At 39.9% G+C, this 18,227-nt stretch overlaps 5 non-coding genes across 5 annotated transcripts; all 5 read right to left on the minus strand.

The window, feature by feature from the left end:
* Window positions 1-4,723: 4,723 nt before the first annotated feature.
* trnar-ucg (transfer RNA arginine (anticodon UCG)) lies at window positions 4,724-4,796 on the minus strand. The gene has a single exon. It is a non-coding gene; the product is annotated as a tRNA-Arg (tRNA).
* A 1,725-nt stretch (window positions 4,797-6,521) lies between these two features.
* trnas-gcu (transfer RNA serine (anticodon GCU)) lies at window positions 6,522-6,603 on the minus strand. The gene has a single exon. It is a non-coding gene; the product is annotated as a tRNA-Ser (tRNA).
* A 7,329-nt stretch (window positions 6,604-13,932) lies between these two features.
* On the minus strand, window positions 13,933-14,004 carry trnaw-cca (transfer RNA tryptophan (anticodon CCA)). The gene has a single exon. It is a non-coding gene; the product is annotated as a tRNA-Trp (tRNA).
* A 2,455-nt stretch (window positions 14,005-16,459) lies between these two features.
* trnal-uaa (transfer RNA leucine (anticodon UAA)) lies at window positions 16,460-16,542 on the minus strand. Its single transcript has one exon. It is a non-coding gene; the product is annotated as a tRNA-Leu (tRNA).
* A 1,597-nt stretch (window positions 16,543-18,139) lies between these two features.
* trnay-gua (transfer RNA tyrosine (anticodon GUA)) lies at window positions 18,140-18,227 on the minus strand. The gene is given in 2 exon segments: window positions 18,140-18,175; window positions 18,191-18,227. It is a non-coding gene; the product is annotated as a tRNA-Tyr (tRNA).

The raw sequence follows: 18,227 nt of genomic DNA on the forward strand, positions 1-18,227 counted from the left end.
CTGATGGAAAAAAAAAAACTAGAAATCATGTTAGGGAAAAATGTATTTTTTTTCGTGGAGAAAACGTGCACCAGGAAATGTTTTGTTTTGAAGAAGTGATTAACATGATACATGACCTAATTTACTGGAGTAAATGCTCACACTGCAAGGTCTGCTTTACTACAAGAGAGAAGTAGAGTGAAATATGTCATAATTTCACTGCGTTGTTGAAGAAAACCTTTTTCTTTGAATTCTAAATCAATCAGAATTTCAAAGTGACACAAAAACCCTTTGTCTGTATGAAAGAGATGATATTTTAAAACTGATAAAAATGTAGAAAACACGTTTCTCACTTAGAAATTTTAGATGGGATGGTGTATTACTAGTTGCAGCGCTGAACTCACCATGGTGCAATTCAGTTACATGATTGGCCAGTGGTTTAATGAATAACGCGTCTGATTTTGCATCATGAGATTGTAGGTTCGACTTCTACCGGGTTCGTGTGTTTTTAAATCAGGCTACTCAGAAATAGATGTCCATTATGTGAATGAACCGCACCTGAAAGCAAACGTTGGTCGGGTTTCCTTCTTTCCAGCATGAAATAGCAAATTGTTACAAAAAGCACCAGCTAATGTCCAATAGCGTTAGTCGTTTTAATTAACATGAATATACTGTAAGGTCTTGGTACATGGGATTGGATTTCATCCACAATTTAAAAGGGCAAATTATATTTATAGGCTTCAGACACTTTTTAATACAAAAGTGACCTAAAACTCTGTAACTTTCAGGTTAGTTTGAACCTGTAATGAAAAAGGGGCCTGAAACTTCCATTCTGTGATGTACAGATGCAGCCATTCAAAATGCACGGGCGATACCGCATTATTTTCCGGTACGCTGTATGCAGTCTACCGCGAGTTACCGGTAAATACCGCTAGCAAAATAATAGTATCCGGAATTTCCGCAAGTTGGAGCTAATAAAGCTCAACCTCTCATGTTTGAGCTGTAGCTATCAAAGTCTTTAACAAAGATATTACTAATAGTATTAATAATAAATGACCTTGGACAAACTGTAAACTCAAAGTATTGCCCTGGTCCACATTATTTTTTTCATTGACCGTCTTTGTAAAAGTAACACCACAGCATTTCGCAATCACGCATTTTTTTCCAATCATGCAAAGTACAGTAATTTTTGAGAATCGATTCACCATGCCTTTCACATGCTCATAAAAGAGATTGATTTAGGAACATAAACATATTACCGTATGCAAACTGTACTGTATACAGTATGTATATGTATATTTAATGTCTTAACTGTGCCCATTTAAGTATTGAATATTTATATGGAATTTTAGCTCTGAAGTGAAATCTTAGTGCCTGAGCATAAAAAGAATAGGAGCATACTGCAATGCGTGTGAAGGCCATAAACAATATTAATTTTGGAACATAAACATACAGTATATGGCTGGTCTCGGTACTTTAAAGAAAACATACACGAAACATGGTTTCATTATGACCAGAATCGGTCTTGAGATATTTTTAACTTGATTTACAGTATTTGAGAGGTATGTCTTGACACCGATACTACGTAAATACTGCTCACGTATATGTTTCTAGGTTTATATTATGCATTTCATACGGTCAAATTACTTTTGAGCAACTGATAAGAAGCGCGAAACGGTAGGCCCAGGGCGTTTTAGTTTCGTTTTGTGCGGGGACTGCTTTAACTATATCGCCGTGGATTGATTAGAGATATCAAGTACATACAAGTCATTTTTTAAATGTTGTAGTTCGTCTTGTAAAAATGTTACGAGTACATCATCTGTCAACAATTACACAGGTTCTGTTTCCATATTGCGGATTTTGGTTACGTAATATTATTTTCTAATTTCATATTGTGAATATATGTGTAACGTTGCCATAGCCAAAATGTAATGTAGTGGCTCTCTGAAGGCACCAGTTCTGTAGGGTTTGGGCATTTACTGTGACAATTATTAATTGTAGCAGTAAATCACAAAGTTGATTCTTGCGATGGCTTTAGAATCCAACCATGCGACATAACTCAAACAACTCACACACACAGGTACTAATACACGAGGATACATTTTTTAATACATAGAATATGCAAATAAACCTAACAGATCTTATCAAGAGGGTTATCAGAATACAAAAGGTATATATTCAATCAGTTACGAAGAGTTACACATCAAGAGGACATATGTTCAGTATATCATTCATTTAGACCATTTCATAAATGAACTTGGTTATAACTTCTACATTAGATACTCAAAACAAGTACATAACTCTTAGGAATTAAATTGATATCAACTGGTTGGGATAACAATTGAATTCTTGAGCTGTAATGCATTGAAGTTGAATACTCATCCAATCTCTGGGGATTCAGATCTCCTGCGGGCACAAAGAAACAGTTGCAGGCTGTTGCTGTCCAATCCGCGCTCTCTGGCTCCGTGCCAGGCTGTGCTGTGCGGCTTGCGACGGTGCGCTGCTGATGCTCACTGGCCGGCTAGTTAGTGTTGGCTTTAACTAGCAAAGTTTGCGCACAGGAGAAAAGATGACTGTGAGTCCCAGCAAGTCAGGAAGAGGACCGGTTCGTTTCTGATGAAGAGCTAGTTCTGAATAGTGATTCAGCTGTCCACAGTTCTGACCTGTTCACGAGGCACGATGCTAACCTCAGGTGGATCCTCTGGTTACTCTCTGGCAACCTCCGCTCTAGACTCTTAGAACAAAGCAAAGTTCTGGCACTCGGACACACTGGCCGTTCCGTGGTTGTCCGGGCTGAGTCTCAGGATGGTCAGGAGGCGCGGTGCGAGAATGTCCTGCTCTTGGGAGCCTTCTGCTCCTGGGCTGTCCTGCCCTGGAATTCACCTTTGAATTCCCTTTAGAAAAGTCCACTGAATCTTCCTGAATCTCCCAGGCTCTCTGTGTTGCCTGTTTTTACCTGAAGGAACTTCAGCTCGTTGATTGGCTGAAAGTTCCATGGGCATCAGAGTCCCACGTGGGTTACTCGGCCCTACCAGTCCCTGATTGGTTGATCAAGGTGAGATATGAGTCACTTACTCCTGACACTTAGGAATGCAGTCCAGATGTCCATCTGGCACTCCCTAGACAGATAGGCGCCAATGGATGACCATTGATCATGATAGCCAGGCTTAGCTAAGTGCATCCCCCTTTGGGAGCTGTCCTAGGAAACCTTATCAAAAGAAACCTTAAATCAGCCTGCATGAATAGTTTCTCTGTGGCTGCACCACAGAGATGAACAGAGAGATGAGGCCTAATTTGGGAAAGCTCAGAAACACTTAATTCTTTCTTATTAATAAGCCTCGCCACTACATATGATTTGGGCAAACAGAGCCGCAAAGAAGTACATTATGGGTTGTTGTTTTTTTGCAGTTTTATCTAGAACAAGCGATGCTTAAACCTTTGTCTGATTCTTGTGAAACTATCCACACGACAGTTACCTAGGAGTTGACTTCAGTGATGTCACTGATGGGATGTTTCTAAAAATCCATCCACTGTAAAACTTCTTCTCCAGTTATCCTGCATATGTATTCGCTAATGAAGCTGTGTGTTCTGAGCCTGGTTCTCTACATTTCTGTATGAACCAGCTTAGAGAGCTAAAGACAGCTTGTGTTTAAATTGAGTGTAAGGTAATTTATGCTTCTAAAGTCATGGTCAGCATTTATTATTGTACTGTGCTGTAAACTTGTTCTGTGCCTAATTACATTATTTTATAGCTTTATCAAATCTGTACATTGTCTGTCGATAATGTTTCTGTAGTGCTTTTTCAGCCCTCAGCATGCGACCATGCTGGTGGTGCTGTGGGTTAGTTTCCTGACTCCCATGTCACATGGTCTGTGATTGAATCCCATGGAACTATAACTTTATTTTTTAACAAACATTTCTTTGAAAAAATGAAACGTTTCCCTTGGTCAGAGATTAAATAATAAAAAACTTTATTCTACATATCACCTTTAAAAGTGGCATCTCAAAACAAATAAAATAAAATAAAAATAAATATTTTTATATTATATATTTTTATATATAAATAAAATGTAAAATAAAGTTTTTTATTATTGTTATAGAGAAACATGATCAGATTTTCCCTGGTTCAGAAAAAAGACGATTAAAATCTGTAATCTTTGCACTTGTACAGTATGTCATCGGAAAATACAATCAGTTTCTGCTTTGTGTAAGGATGGTGTCAAAAAGTAATCTAAGTGGTGAGAAAGCTGTGCTTCTCAAAGCGCTTTACAGGATAAAAACAATAACAACAACAGTGGCTGGGCAAACGATTTTTTTATATAGAAATACAAAATGAGATACTGTATAATGATGTGCATGAACAAAGTTATACTGCTATTTTCCTTAGATACGCGATTAAGAAAAATACATTTTTTTTAATCCCCAGTGGAACACATTCCAAACAGCAGAAATATTGGCGATCTGTGGCTACAGAAAATAGTGTGAACTTTATAGGCAAATGTAAGGTTATATTAAAGAAAAACACTTATTGTCACCTTTATCAACGTGATTATTTAAGACAGTTGTTCGGAACAGTATCTCTTCTCATATCTGTGGCTGTTGTCCTACAACAACGGTGGTGAAACAGGCAGAATGTGTGGAAAGGACTGGAGATGGAACAGGAGACTCATCCAGTCAATAGTAAGGTTGTGTAGGACCGCACACACTAGGTGACAGTGTTGAGTAGCGTGGTTTAAAAGCTTGACGAGCAAGGCAGGAATCGAACCTGCAATCTTCTGATCCGAAGTCAGACGCGTTATCCATTGCGCCACTGGCCCTGCTGTCACTTTAGTCAACTGCACTACAGTGAGCTCAGAGCCGCTACTAGTAATGCATTGCCCCTGTCCACATTTTCTCAATTAGATTCACGTGTTTTTTACGTGTGTCTAATTACTACGTCTTTCGTTTTGTCTGGTTTTAAAAAAATGTCTCTTTAAAACAGACAAAGGGTTTATGTGTCTCCCTGAAATTCACACACGAGGGAAGTCACACGAGGAAGGAAAGATATCGCGTTTAAAAGGAATCCGGAGTGGAGACGCCGGCGATTGAAAACGAAGCTTCATAGAGTACGTGCGCGCTACCACTGAACTAAACTCCCGATACCGAGTTTTTTCCGCAGGTCTTTAATAGTGTTAGGAACTCCCATGTCACATGGTCTGTGATTGAATCCAATGGACCGTCAACGGTGCACATTTTAAAGGTCAAAGCAAGACAATCAGACGTGACGATAGATCAGAACAGAAGTCTCTGCTTCTCTGTTTGCTGAGCGTTTGGTGAACGTAAAAGTGAAAGACAAATTCGCTGTTTTCACTTTTTAATTAAGGAACAAGAAAACACCATGCTTCGAGCCGGATTCAAAACAGCGACATAACAATCACCCGTTGTTTTTTAATACAGTTTTACGCTCTAGCAACTGAGCTATGGAAAGGTCACCTCAAAACGCCCACGTTTTGTCATACGCGTAGCCCAATGTAGTGTACTGTTTCTGTTTATTTAAATTCCAGTTCGACATCAAAATACTCACTCCCATAGTCTCTTTTAGTAGAAGAAATAGACCAGGATTCTACTGTATATTCTACCTGAGATCTTACAAATCGTTTGAAGGGATATCAGTGCAGGCAGAAATTGACTCTTTTTCTAGTGGAATCAGGATCATACAAAACCTTTCTTTTGAATTGAGAAGAGGATCATGGTGACACTCAAAACATCCCTGCCATTGTTTCTTTCGAGGACTAATGGATTATTGAGGTGCAAACATCGGTTCAAATCAAAACTCCGCTACTGGAGTTGCTTCTTGGAGAGTTTCTTCAAATCTTTCAGCTCAACGTCGATATCTTGGGATATTAACGATGATATACAGAGTGGTTTTCTTTTGATCGAAAATTTTATTAAAATATGAGCCTCTTTTACCTTTGTCTTGGATGTTTCGCAAGGTATAATACTTTCCCTTGCATCCTCAGATAAACATTATAAATACCACAAAGTTACAATATATGGAATAGCATTTACTTTTACATATATTTTAAAATTTACTCTTATTTAAAGCTACATTTAGTGCTAGGTAAAGATAACGTTGCTAATACTGATGTAGTAGAAATGTAAGATGAATTGATAGCTTTATCTGAGGTAAAAAAAAGTCCTAAAACGCCTCCTGTAACAGGTGAGGACTCATATCTAGATTCAACTCCAAACGTTGCTATTGCATTGCGCATTATGTAAACACGACCTGTTTCAGCTTCTGGTGAGTGCAGTTTTTCCAAATTGAAATTAACAAGAACATTTTTCAAGATGCACCATGTCCCAAAACCGTTCATCAGGACTACTATTAATATCAGGTGAAAGCAGTACAAAACATAAGTGTAACCTAAATATTAAGAGACTATTGTCTGTCATCTACTGCTGTAAGCCATGTTTAGCCAGCGCTAGAAATATTACTGCTCTACTACAGTAGCACAAGTGCACAAACCCGACTTAGAAACGGTTCACAAGTCAGAAGCTCAAGACGACGAGGATGGGATTCGAACCCACGCGTGCAGAGCACAATGGATTAGCAGTCCATCGCCTTAACCACTCGGCCACCTCGTCGAGAAAGTCAGCCCCTGCGGACATGAGTTGGCGCGCTCAAGATCATCTTGCTTCATTCTTGATGGTCATTTTCTTCTTCCACCTGCCATTTCACTATTTTGCTTGAGTGATGTCAATCCACCAGGCGTGTCCTGTGCTTCAGTGGCGAGTATAGAGGACACCCTGTTGTACATGGAAAGCACATCGATCTCCTTGGATATGAAAAGTGCCAGATAAAAGCCATTTCTCTTCCTGTCTCTTAGTATCGGGGCTGCTAGTGCATGAAAAGGAGGCAACTTGCTCGGCGAGCAGGCTCAGCGCACACCGAACGCAGATGTCTCAGAGCGGTGTGTCCACGCGGCTGTAAGCATAGCGCTTTGCTAGCGCCGTGGTTTAGCTGGTTAAAGCACCTGTTTAATAAAGAGGAAATTCTGCGTTCAAATTCTTAGCGAAACCTTTCTTCCTGTTTTGTTTTACAGAACAGATCATTTGGGACACTCACAGAAGGCTTGATTTGGTTTAATGCATGTATTCATTTCCTTTGTCGGACTTTTTTAAATCATATATCTTACGAAAGATTAAATGTGAGCGAATTTTGTGTTCACCAAAAGTATGTAAATGGCAAAAAGCGGCGGGTAAGCGTTTCTGTGGTGCATTTGGTTGGCGTGTTCGGATCTTAACCCAACGTTGGGTGTTTTGAGCCCACCCAGGGACGCACTTCCTCCCATAGTAAACATCATCACCACAGATATTTAATTTGTCCGCAAAACCTTAACTATTTTGATATTTGCAGTAGTAAACAATTGAGGGTTGGTCAGAGGTAAAGACTGCGATAGAGTCAACATTACCGGGAATTTCCAATAATTACCGACAAGGGCAACTTCCAAGCAGATAGTATTCACCCATGGAAATTTATGTTCCAATGTGTGGCGGGAGAATTCACTTATACTCCTGTTGCATCCTCAGCTAAAATAATTAAAATTATCTGAGAACTTGACAAGCAAAAACGACAGATCGCCGGAGTTATATTTTAATATTTTCGTATATTTACCTTAATTTGAATTCTAAATGTTAACCTAGTGTAATTTTGTTGTTCCTTTAAAATATTTTAGCTGAAGATGCGAGGGAGGATATTACACCTTGCCAAACATCTAAAATAACTGTAAAAGAGGCTGGCATTTTAATAAAACAGGCGATCAAAAGAAAGCTACAGATAGTATGGTATTATCCACAATATCCCTCGATATTGAAAGTCAGATCAGAAATTTGAAGAAACTATCAAAGAAGCAACGGCAATAGCAGAGGATGTTGATTTTGAACCAATGTTTACACGTCAATAATCCAGCAGTCCTCGCTTGCCAGACTTCTTCAAGATATTCTGTGTTCTATACAGAAAATCGAAAATTAAGCGCACATGCGGCAAGAGGGGTGGTCCGAAGCAAAGACTGCGGTAGAGGAGGAAAAAACTCCGCACGATGACTCGTGTCTAATATTCGGCCCCTGAAAAGCATCATATTCGTTGAATTGCTTGTGAGCGTGTGATTTCGCAATGCCTGTGTGCGGGCTTATACTTCCGGAATATCAATGGTCAGACGCTTGCGATGAGTGATTGTGTTTTGTATTATTTAGATAATTGAAAATAAAACATTTTCAAATTTACAGCTCGAATGAAATAAAAAAGTTAATTTGTCTCTTTTTTTGTAACAACATTGCCATAACTATTCAGATACATCAGAATAGTACCTGGACGTGACAGGACTTTATTGGATTTTAGGGGATTTACTTTTGCGCATCTTCGCCTACGATCAGAAATACCTTCCTGTTTTCAGCGTGTTTGTTTCTGCCTGTGATCTCGGAAAGAAAGACCCAACAAATGTTCACCGAGTTTGCTGTGGTTTGAGAGGAGTGTATGAAGGTAATAAAGGAGGGAGGACGCGCGCATTCCGCATGGGGAGCGCAGAGTAATGAGCCGCACCTGCAGCTCGCTGAGTCTTTTCTCATATAACCGCTCAGCCTAGACACACAGCCCCTCCAGTCTGTGTTGGAGATTTGCAGTTCAGAAAACAGCTGTGTCGAGCAGAAACTGATCTTCCTGCTTTAGTTAAGGTTATTGGAATCGACGGTTACTGTGGGAGTATAGCGCTTGTATCTCTCTTCTCTGGCTAAACACTATCTACTGTAAAGTATAGAAATAGACAGAAGATGAAATACAGCTACAAATACTTCAGTAAGGCCAGGCACATAGGAAAGTTTAATACAAATGTTCTATGAATCACTTTGCCTAGATTTTCGAACTCTGTTCGAGCTCTGATATACTGTAATCGTCTCGGCTCCTGCCGCTGTCACTGGGAGAGTGACTGCATTCCGTAGGGCTACAGGTTGATTTCACAATGCCACATTTAGTGAAATACAGGAGAAACTGCAAGGAAAACAATGTTTTAATAAATCTTCTTCTGTTTTTTTTTTTTATTGCGGTCTTTCACATTTGAATGCATACCTTGGAGTAAATCTTTCCAGATTACAGGCAGCCCAAACAGTTCTTAAGGCAGAATTCGAAGCCTACTTGACTTTCTGCTGATCACATTGAAGAGTTCACGAAGCATTTCCCTGCCTATCATGTGCCCGCAAACTGGTTTCTCCATTTTTCCGTGTTAGCGAGCACAACAGTCGGGAAACATGCAAGATAGTAGCTGTAAGGAGTGGGATATGAACCCACGCGTCTAGTCAGAGGACCGGGACACCCAAGCAAGGAAAGACAAGAGTTCTTGAATTTGGCGCCTTAGACCACTCAGCCATCTTGACGAGCTAAATAAAACGGTCTGTTAAAAGCACCAGTAAAGTAAATGCTTTGCAGGAGAAGCGCCAAGTTCCCTGTTGGAGCCTAAACGGTTCGCGGAAATCAAATTTTCGGATCGATTCAGAGTGTGCTTTACAGCCTTTGTGTAATATTTTGATCTGCTAGGATGCAGTTGTCTTCACAATCTGGATTATCTCATAAAGAGCGACGTCAGTGTAAAACAGCTATCATTTTTAAGAACAGACGTTGTTTTGCATTATTCTAATTGGTTTATTTTCCTGATTGCAATGTATTGTGAAGCATAAAAGCCAGCTGCATAAATCTCTAATTCGCGTCTTTGATGAAGGCGTTTCAAATAGCAGCCAGTGCAGGATTAACGCTTTTAGAGCATGTATTACATTGTATATAGTAATACATAAGCTTAAATTCGCACACTGTTATTTAGACAGTGCCAACCAGTCTGACCTCCTACAACTTTCTGTGCTGACGGATTAGGTCTTACAGCAGCTGCAGCCAGATTAGCCATTAATGCCAACACAGTGCTTGGAGTTCGGCTATTCTTATTTCTTCTGCAGAACCAGCGGTATCGGAATATATTGATCCGCATAAGAAGCGCTTTCGGTTTCTGATCGTTTTTATTGAGCGCTGCTCTAAACTTTACATGTGCTCGTACTAGTTTTCCCTATGAACAAAAGACATTTCCCTAATTACATGATTTCACTTTTTTCTTTTCAACAAGTAGAAAAAAATAAAATATAATTCCATATAAAAGCCCCAGGCAGGATGGTTGGTGGTCTAAGGCGTAGCATTCAGGTTGCAGTTTCTCCTTGAGACGTTTGTTGAAATTCCACTTCTGACAAAGAAGTTAGAGTAGAAACGATAAAATCCCTAGGGAGAAAACATCTCTCATTTCACGTGTTTAATGTTAATTGTCTCAGTGGTTGCCTCGGTGATTGATGGATCTTCTCTCTTGCAGGGTGACGGCAAACGTCTTCAGAGAGGGAGTCTCACACGCACGGCTTTTCTTCATCAGGCGCGGAGACAACAGAAACAGACTTCAAACTGAAATGAATTACTTCTTGAGCGTTTATGACCGTCTATAAAATGCTGAGAGCAGGTGAAAACGTCTTTTGAAATGAGGAAATGTCTGCTGACAGTAAACAGAGCTCACGCTAAGCTGCAAACAAGTGCTCCTCGTTAGTACAGTGCTGAGTACCCCCGCTTGTTGCGCGGGAGACTGGGGTACGTTTCTGTGACAGGGCGCTGGTTTAATTTTTTAACAACCTGACTTCACTTAAAAAGTGTGTACTGTGTTCTAAGTTTCGGACTAGTTAGTGTGGTAGAATATGGAGATCATCCCCAGCTCTGAGCTCAAATGCAACAACATGTCATGCTGAACAAAGTCAGAGCCCAGCTGAACGTGTGCTCAGTGTAGTGCTCAGGACTCAGGAGCATTGTTGAGTTCTAATTAGTACGAACTGCAGGGGTTCTGAATCAGAACATTTCAATTTATCTGATCAGTAAATTAAAATGCAGGACACTGTAAAATAGGATTATGACTGTGTCTCTGTCTCGTTTGTCCCTCACAGTTTAAAAGATACCAGTAAGGACACACAACTACTAATGTGATACTTATTGGAAATAGTCCCAAAACAAGCACGTCTGGCAGCTGGTAGACTCCTGTAATTTTGCAGTGACAGAACACTTAGAAGATTTGCAATCTATTTAAATATGAATTTACTCAATTTCAGTTCTCTTCACTCCCCGGCATAACTGAACTTTCACTGTCGCATACTAAAGGCTTTACATGCATTATCTGTGATAAAGCTTCTAATAAACACATAATGAAACTTAGTTTTGTTCCTCATGATCCTCTTCTCGATCCAAATGAAATGTTTAATATGATCCCCTGAGAAAAAAAATGAGTCCATTTCCGCCTGGAATGATTGATGCCTCATCAAAGATTTTGTAATATCCCCGGAAGTTTATACAGAAGAATCCTGGTTCGTGGGTTAAATTCAAGGTAAGAAAGACTAAGGAAACGAGTGGGAAACGATGTCGATCTGTGATTGTCTTGTTTTGGCCAAGATCTGATCTTTCAATTAAGGGACAACTCTGTCTGCTTTGTAATTCAAAAATACATACAAATGTCAAGTTTTTTGTAGATATAAAGGTTCTCTCTGTTTTCAAAGGATAGCTACTTAATTGGCTTTATGATTTGGTATTGATTTTGTATCGTTGTATTATTAAGTTTGTGCTTTCTGTGTTTTTATCGTATTGTGAACTTATTTTTTAAACAAATGCTTACAAAGGCAGACAAGGCACACATCTGTTTATACCAGTGGTGAATTGTACATTTTTATTAAGTACAGTCTACTGTGCACTTTTGGGAGTATAACAGGTTCGATATAAAGTGGCAAAAAATATAAAAGGGAAAAATACCCCAGACTGCGTGTAAAGGCCTCGTTGTGACTGTTTTATTTTTAGATAAAGACGGTGTACTGTGCACAAAATGTTGCAGAAACACAATCTGATATTTTAATAACTATTATTTTAATAATTGGATAAGTATGAGGCCCCGGATCCAAATCATCAGTCCTGATATTTTTAAAAATGATATCTTCCCTTCCTCTCGTGGAAGTCACACGATGTGAACAATTGTTTTTTTTCCACGTTGTGATCCAAAGAGCCTCAGACGCACAGTCAACAGTAACCAAACCAGGATGGATTCTGCTGGGAGCCGGACTGAGCTCATTCTCACTCCCTGTGCTGAAAACAGAATTATCTCTTCCCTGAACATCGTCTACAGCTGCTAGATATTGCTCTGCGTCCTACTGCTCAAGCAATTCCTTTGACCAAAGACAGATCACTTGTGCGCTTTTAACCTTCTTGCAGCTACAGGCGAGACTGAAGCTGGAGATGTGAAAGCACCCGCTGGTGCATGTTCTCCAAATTTCACAATCGTGACAGACTTCTCTTTTTTAAAAAAAGTAGATATAGCCCTGAAAAAGCATTAGCTTTATCAGTTTTTACATTAATCAAACATTATATTTTTATTACATTTGTTTAAACTTATATAGCGCTTTTCTGGACACTCCACTCAAAGCGCTTTACAGGTAATGGGGACTCCCCTAGTGCGCCAGAACACTCACCACACATCAGCTATTAGTGGGGAGGAGAGCAGAGTGATGAAGCCAGTTCAGAGATGGGGATTATTAGGAGGCCATGAGTGGTAAGGGTCAATGGGTAATTTGGCCAGGATGCCGGGGTTACACCCCTACGCTTTCGAGAGACGACCTGGGATTTTTAATGACCACAGAGTCAGGACCTCGGTTTTACGTCTCAGCCAAAGGACGGCACCTGTTTACAGTCCAGTGTCCCCGTCATAATACTGGGGCATTAGAACCCACACAGACCCGCCCAGCGACAGAAACCAGACGGTACCGTGTGTCGGGCTCGGCTGCGAGCAGGACAATGACGTTATGGGGACAAAGTAGAGAAAATCAAAACGGTTCTATAAAAGAACTGTGTCAGCTGTCAGTTCGCAGTCTGTACTCTAAATCCACCGATCCGATTTCAAATCTCTCTAACACCTGAGCTGCGGCTTTTTTCGAGTAGTTATTCAGGAGAACATTATGTTAATCATATAGATGAAACGTTTAATATACTCAGGTGGGTAGCTACGTCAGCATTCGAATCTGCAAAGGAACAAGTAATACTGTAGGTTTATTCCATGCTGAAAAGAGAAGAGAGAAAACAAACCTGAAGAAGGTTTCACAGCTGAAACGTGATGTTTTCTCTCTTCTCTTTTCAGCATGGAATAAACCTATTCCCAGTGGGCGGTGATTCGTCGAATATAGGTATATTCACAGCGAAAATACGGCTATACGTATATATACGTCGTTGCGACGTATAATCAACGTCGAATTGCAACCGTAAAATTGACGACATTAATAAACGCATATATAACGTCGAAAACACATCTAACACAGTGCCTGAGGCTTTTTACTGTATATATCGTTTGTGCCGCAACTAGGAGTATACGGCACTCTGCATAGTGTACGAAGTAAATTTATTTTATTATTTTATTAATAAATATAATAAATTAATTAATTACTGCGAAAATAATTTACTTCGTACACTGTGCAGAGTGCCGTATACTCCTAGTTTTAAAACTGACAAAAATGTAGAAAACACGTTTCTCACTTAGAATTTAAGATGGGGGTGGGGTATTACTAGTAGCGGCGCAGAACTCACCATGGTGCAATTCATTTACGTGACGGGCTAGTGGTTTAATGGATAACGCGTCTGATTTCGTTTTATAAGATTGTCGATTCGACTTCTACCGGGGTTTTGTGATTTAAATCAGGCTTTTTGTGCAGTGTGCCTTTTCTCTTGTCGTGTTCAAGATGATTCGCTGCATAAGCTCCTGACTGGGTGTTCTGTACTGCTCTGTTATTTCATTCAGATTACTTAAGTGGTGTACAGATAAAACCCAACTGCGTGGTATAATTTCCGGGTTCGGCACCAGCAGCACCTGCAAACATATCAGCTGACCTCGACGTGAGTTGAACACACAACTTTCTAATCTGGAGTCAGACACGCTACCGTTGCGCCACGAGGTCACTCGCCACAAGTGCTTTTAATTCCCCCAAAGAGAAAAATCAGCGTCCCTGGAAAAGATTTTTTTCATTCTCTCCTGTGAGGAGCGCCGCTCTTCCAACGAGGGTCTCTTCTTCCCAGACCACAGATTATTCTTCCCGCCAGGCTCTCTCACAGAGAGCACACACACCGTCTCCACTAATGTGTTTACTACATCTATAGATCTGACCCCCTACAGCCCCGATATACAGCCCGGATATTCGATATTCCCCATTAAAGAACAAAAAATATTCCTGGATAGGATATTTACCACCAGCCTCGTGAACATCTCATCTTGACCTCTTCCAGGAGGAGCACAATTAACACAGAATCCTCTCTCCATTTAGCAAATAACACAAAACACTGTTTACCTGTCAAGACAGAAAACCAGGCTGCTCCAGGTGAGGCTTAAACTCACAACCTCGGCATGACTCCACTGATGATGTCATTTTACATGGCCTGAACCAGGAAAGAGTTTGGAAGTTATGGTGTTGTTTTAATACTTGCCTACTCTTTTAATTTTTCGGTCAAATCTTTTATTTGGGAGTACTTTCAATTGATGTTAATCCTTGTCCCGATGCACGATTCTGGGCCATGGTGCATCTTGAATAATGTTCTTACAGGCTTCAGTTTGGAAAAGTGCGCTCTTCAGAAGCTACCGAAACCGCTAATGGTTACATAACACTTAATGCAAAAGCAACGGTCGGGTTTGTAAAAGAATATTACTTGCTATGAATACAAACACTGCTACAGGAGGGGTGTTAGGGCTATTTTAGCTTAGATCATCCATTCATCTTACATTTCTTCTCCATCTATATCAACAGCGAAATCGCTACTGAGCGCTAAAGGCAGGTCCTGGCAATACAATCTTCTTTAGAAAACATTATTCAAACTATTTCTACTACCATACGTCAAGTAAAAGATACCGATTGCACGCAACTCATACAATCTCTTTTCCAGGGACGTTGTAGCTAGATGCAAATTACAATCGAAAATGTATCAGCTTTAAAATTTTCTTTTGGATCCACAGGATGATCAGCATGAACCATCAAAGAGCCTGTAGCTGCAAGAAGGTTAAAAGCGCACAAGTGATCTGTCTTTGGTCAAAGGAATTGCTGGAGCAGTAGGACGCAGAGAAATATCTAGCAGCTGTAGACGATGTTCGGGGAAGAGATAATTCTGTTTTCAGCACAGGGAGTGAGAATGAGCTCAGTCCGGCTCCCAGCAGAATCCATTCTGGTTTGGTTACTGTCAGACTGTGCGTCTGAGGCTCTTTGGATCGCAACGTGAAAAAAAAAAGAACAAAAAACATTTGCTCACATCTTGTGATTTCCACGAGAGGAAGAGAAGATATCACAAAAAAAAATCAGAACTGAAGATTTGGATCCGGGACCTCATACTTGCAAATGATTAAAATAATAATTATGAAAATATTAGGTTGTGTTTCTGCAACATATCGTGCACAGTACGCCATTTTTTCTAAAAATACAGTAGATTGTACTTAATAAAAATGTACAATTCATCGCTGGTATAAACAGATGTGTGCTGTGTTTGCCTTTGTAAGCATTTGTTTAAAAAAGAAGTTCACAATATGATAAAAACACAGAAAGCACAAACCTAATAATATAACGATACAAAATCAATACCAAATCATAAAGCCAATTAAGTACCTATCCTTTGAAAACAGTGACATTTGTATATACTTTTGAATTACAAATCAGACAGAGTAGTCCCTTAATTCAAAGATCTTGGCCAAAACAAGACAATTAGATGTTAGCTAAGCCTCTGCTTCATCGTTTATTGAGCTTTTGATCAACGTCTGAGCGAAAAAGATTCGCTATTTTAACTCTTTGATTAAAGTTCACAAAAGCACCTTCCTTCGAGCTGGAGTGAAAACAGCGACTTGAGGATTCCTAACTGTTTTTAATACAGTCCGCCACGCTACCAACTGAGCTATCGAAGGGATCTAAAGTGCTCCTCTCTGGCACATATTGCCCAATGTAGTGAAATATTCCGGTGATTAAATTCCAGTTCGACATCAAGTTTCCAACTCGTTTCCTTAGTCTTGTTTACCTTGAATTTAAGCCACAAACCAGGATTCTACTGTATAAACTTCCGGGGATGTTACAAAATGTTTGAGGGGGCATCAATCATTACAGGCGGAAATTCACTCCTTTTTTTTTCTCGAGGCATCATATTAAACATTTCATTTGGATCGAGAAGAGGATCACCATGCGAGACAGAACAAACTGTTTGATTCTGTCTTTATTGGGAGCTGTATCACAGCTAATGGATGTAAAGCCTTCAGTATGCGATAGTGAGAGTTCAGTAATGCCAGGGAGTGGGAGTGAAGAGAACTGAACTGAAATTTAGTGAATTCATATTTAAATAGAGTGTAAATCATCAAAGTGTTCTGTCACTTCAAACTTAGTACGACACTACCAGGAGTGGGGATCGAACCCACGTGGACTTTCGTCCATTGGATCTTAAGTTCAACGCCTTAACCACTCGGCCATCCTGGTCTACAGCAATAAGCTGCTCAGTTGTTTAACATTTGAATATGATTCATCTATTAAAAAAAAATTAAACCAGCGCCCTGTCACAGAAACGTACCCCGGTCTCCCGCGCAACAAGCAGGGGTACTCAGCACTGTACTAACGAGGAGCGCTTGTCCGCAGCTCAGCGTGAGCTCTGTTTACTGTCAGCAGACATTTCCTCATTTCAAAAGACGTTTTCGCCTGCTCTCAGTAATTAATGTCGGTTTGAAGTCTGTTCCTGTTGTCTCCACTCTTGACAAAGAGCAGTCTTACGTAGGAGACTCCCTCTCTCAAGAATTTTGCCATCACCCTGCAAGAGAAAAGAGCCATCAACCACCAAGACACTTAACATTAAACACATGAAATGTGAGATGTTTTTTACTTAAGGATGTTATCGTTTCCACTCTAACTTCTTTGTCAGAAGTGGGATATGAACAAATATCTCTAGGGGAAACTACAACCTGAACGCAAAGCCTTGGACCACCAGCCATCCTGCCTGTGGCTCTTAAATGGAATGATATGTTTTATTTCTACTTGATGATAAGGGAAAAAGGGAAGGGATGTTTTTTTATCTAGTTTTATCTTTATCTATATCTATATCTAGTTTTTCAAAGGTCTTTTAAAAAAAAAGTTTATCGCGATTGTGAAAGTTAGAGAAGGTGTACCAGCACGTGCCTTCATATCTCGCCTGTAGCTGCGAGAAGGTTAAAAGCGCACAAGTAATCTGTCTTTCGTCAAAATAATTGCTGGAGCAGCAGGACGCAGAGTACCATCCAGCAGCTGTAGATGGTACTCTCAGTCCGGCTCCCAGCAGAATCCATTCTGCTTTGGTTACTGTCAGACTGGGCGTCTGAGGCTCTTCGGATCACAACGTGAAAAAAAAAAGAACAAAAAACAATTGCTCACATCGTGTGATTTCCACGAGAGGAAGGGAAGATATCACTTAAAAAAAACAGAACTGAATATTTGGATCCGGGGCCTCATACTTATCAAATTATTAAAATAATGATTATTAAAATATCAGATTGTGTTTCTGCAACATTTCGTGCACAGTACGCCGAATTTAACAATAAAACAACAGTCACAGTGAGGGCTTTACACGCAGACTGGGGTATTTTCCCTTTTTATATTTTTGCCACTTTATATCGAACCTGTTATACTCCCAAAAGTGCACAGTAGCTTGTAAATAAAAACGTACAATTCACCGCTGGTATAAACAGATGTGTGCCTTGTTTGCCTTTGTACGTTAGAAACACAAAAAACACAAACTTAATAATATAACGATACAAAATCAATACCAAATCATAAAGCCAATTAAGTACATATCCTTTCCTTTGAAAACAGAGAACACCTTTATATCTACAAAAAAAAAACGTGACATTTGTATATACTTTTGAATTACAAAGCAGACAGAGTAGTCCCTTAATTCAAAGATCAGATTTTGGCCAAAACAAGACATTCAGACGGGAGTTTAATTCGGAACAAGAGCCTCTGCTTCGTGGTTTATTGACCTTTTGATCAACGTCTGAGTGAAAAAGATTTGCTATTTTAACTGTTTGATTAAAGTTCACAAGAAGCACCTTTCTTCGAGCTGGAGTCAAACCAGCAACCTAAGGATGCCTCACCATTTCCACTACAGTCCTCCGCTCTACCAACTGAGCTATCGAAGG

The sequence above is a fragment of the Atractosteus spatula genome, assembly GCF_055471065.1.
Source record: "Atractosteus spatula isolate fAtrSpa1 chromosome 10 unlocalized genomic scaffold, fAtrSpa1.hap1 SUPER_10_unloc_3, whole genome shotgun sequence".
Taxonomy (NCBI): Eukaryota; Metazoa; Chordata; class Actinopteri; order Semionotiformes; family Lepisosteidae; genus Atractosteus; species Atractosteus spatula.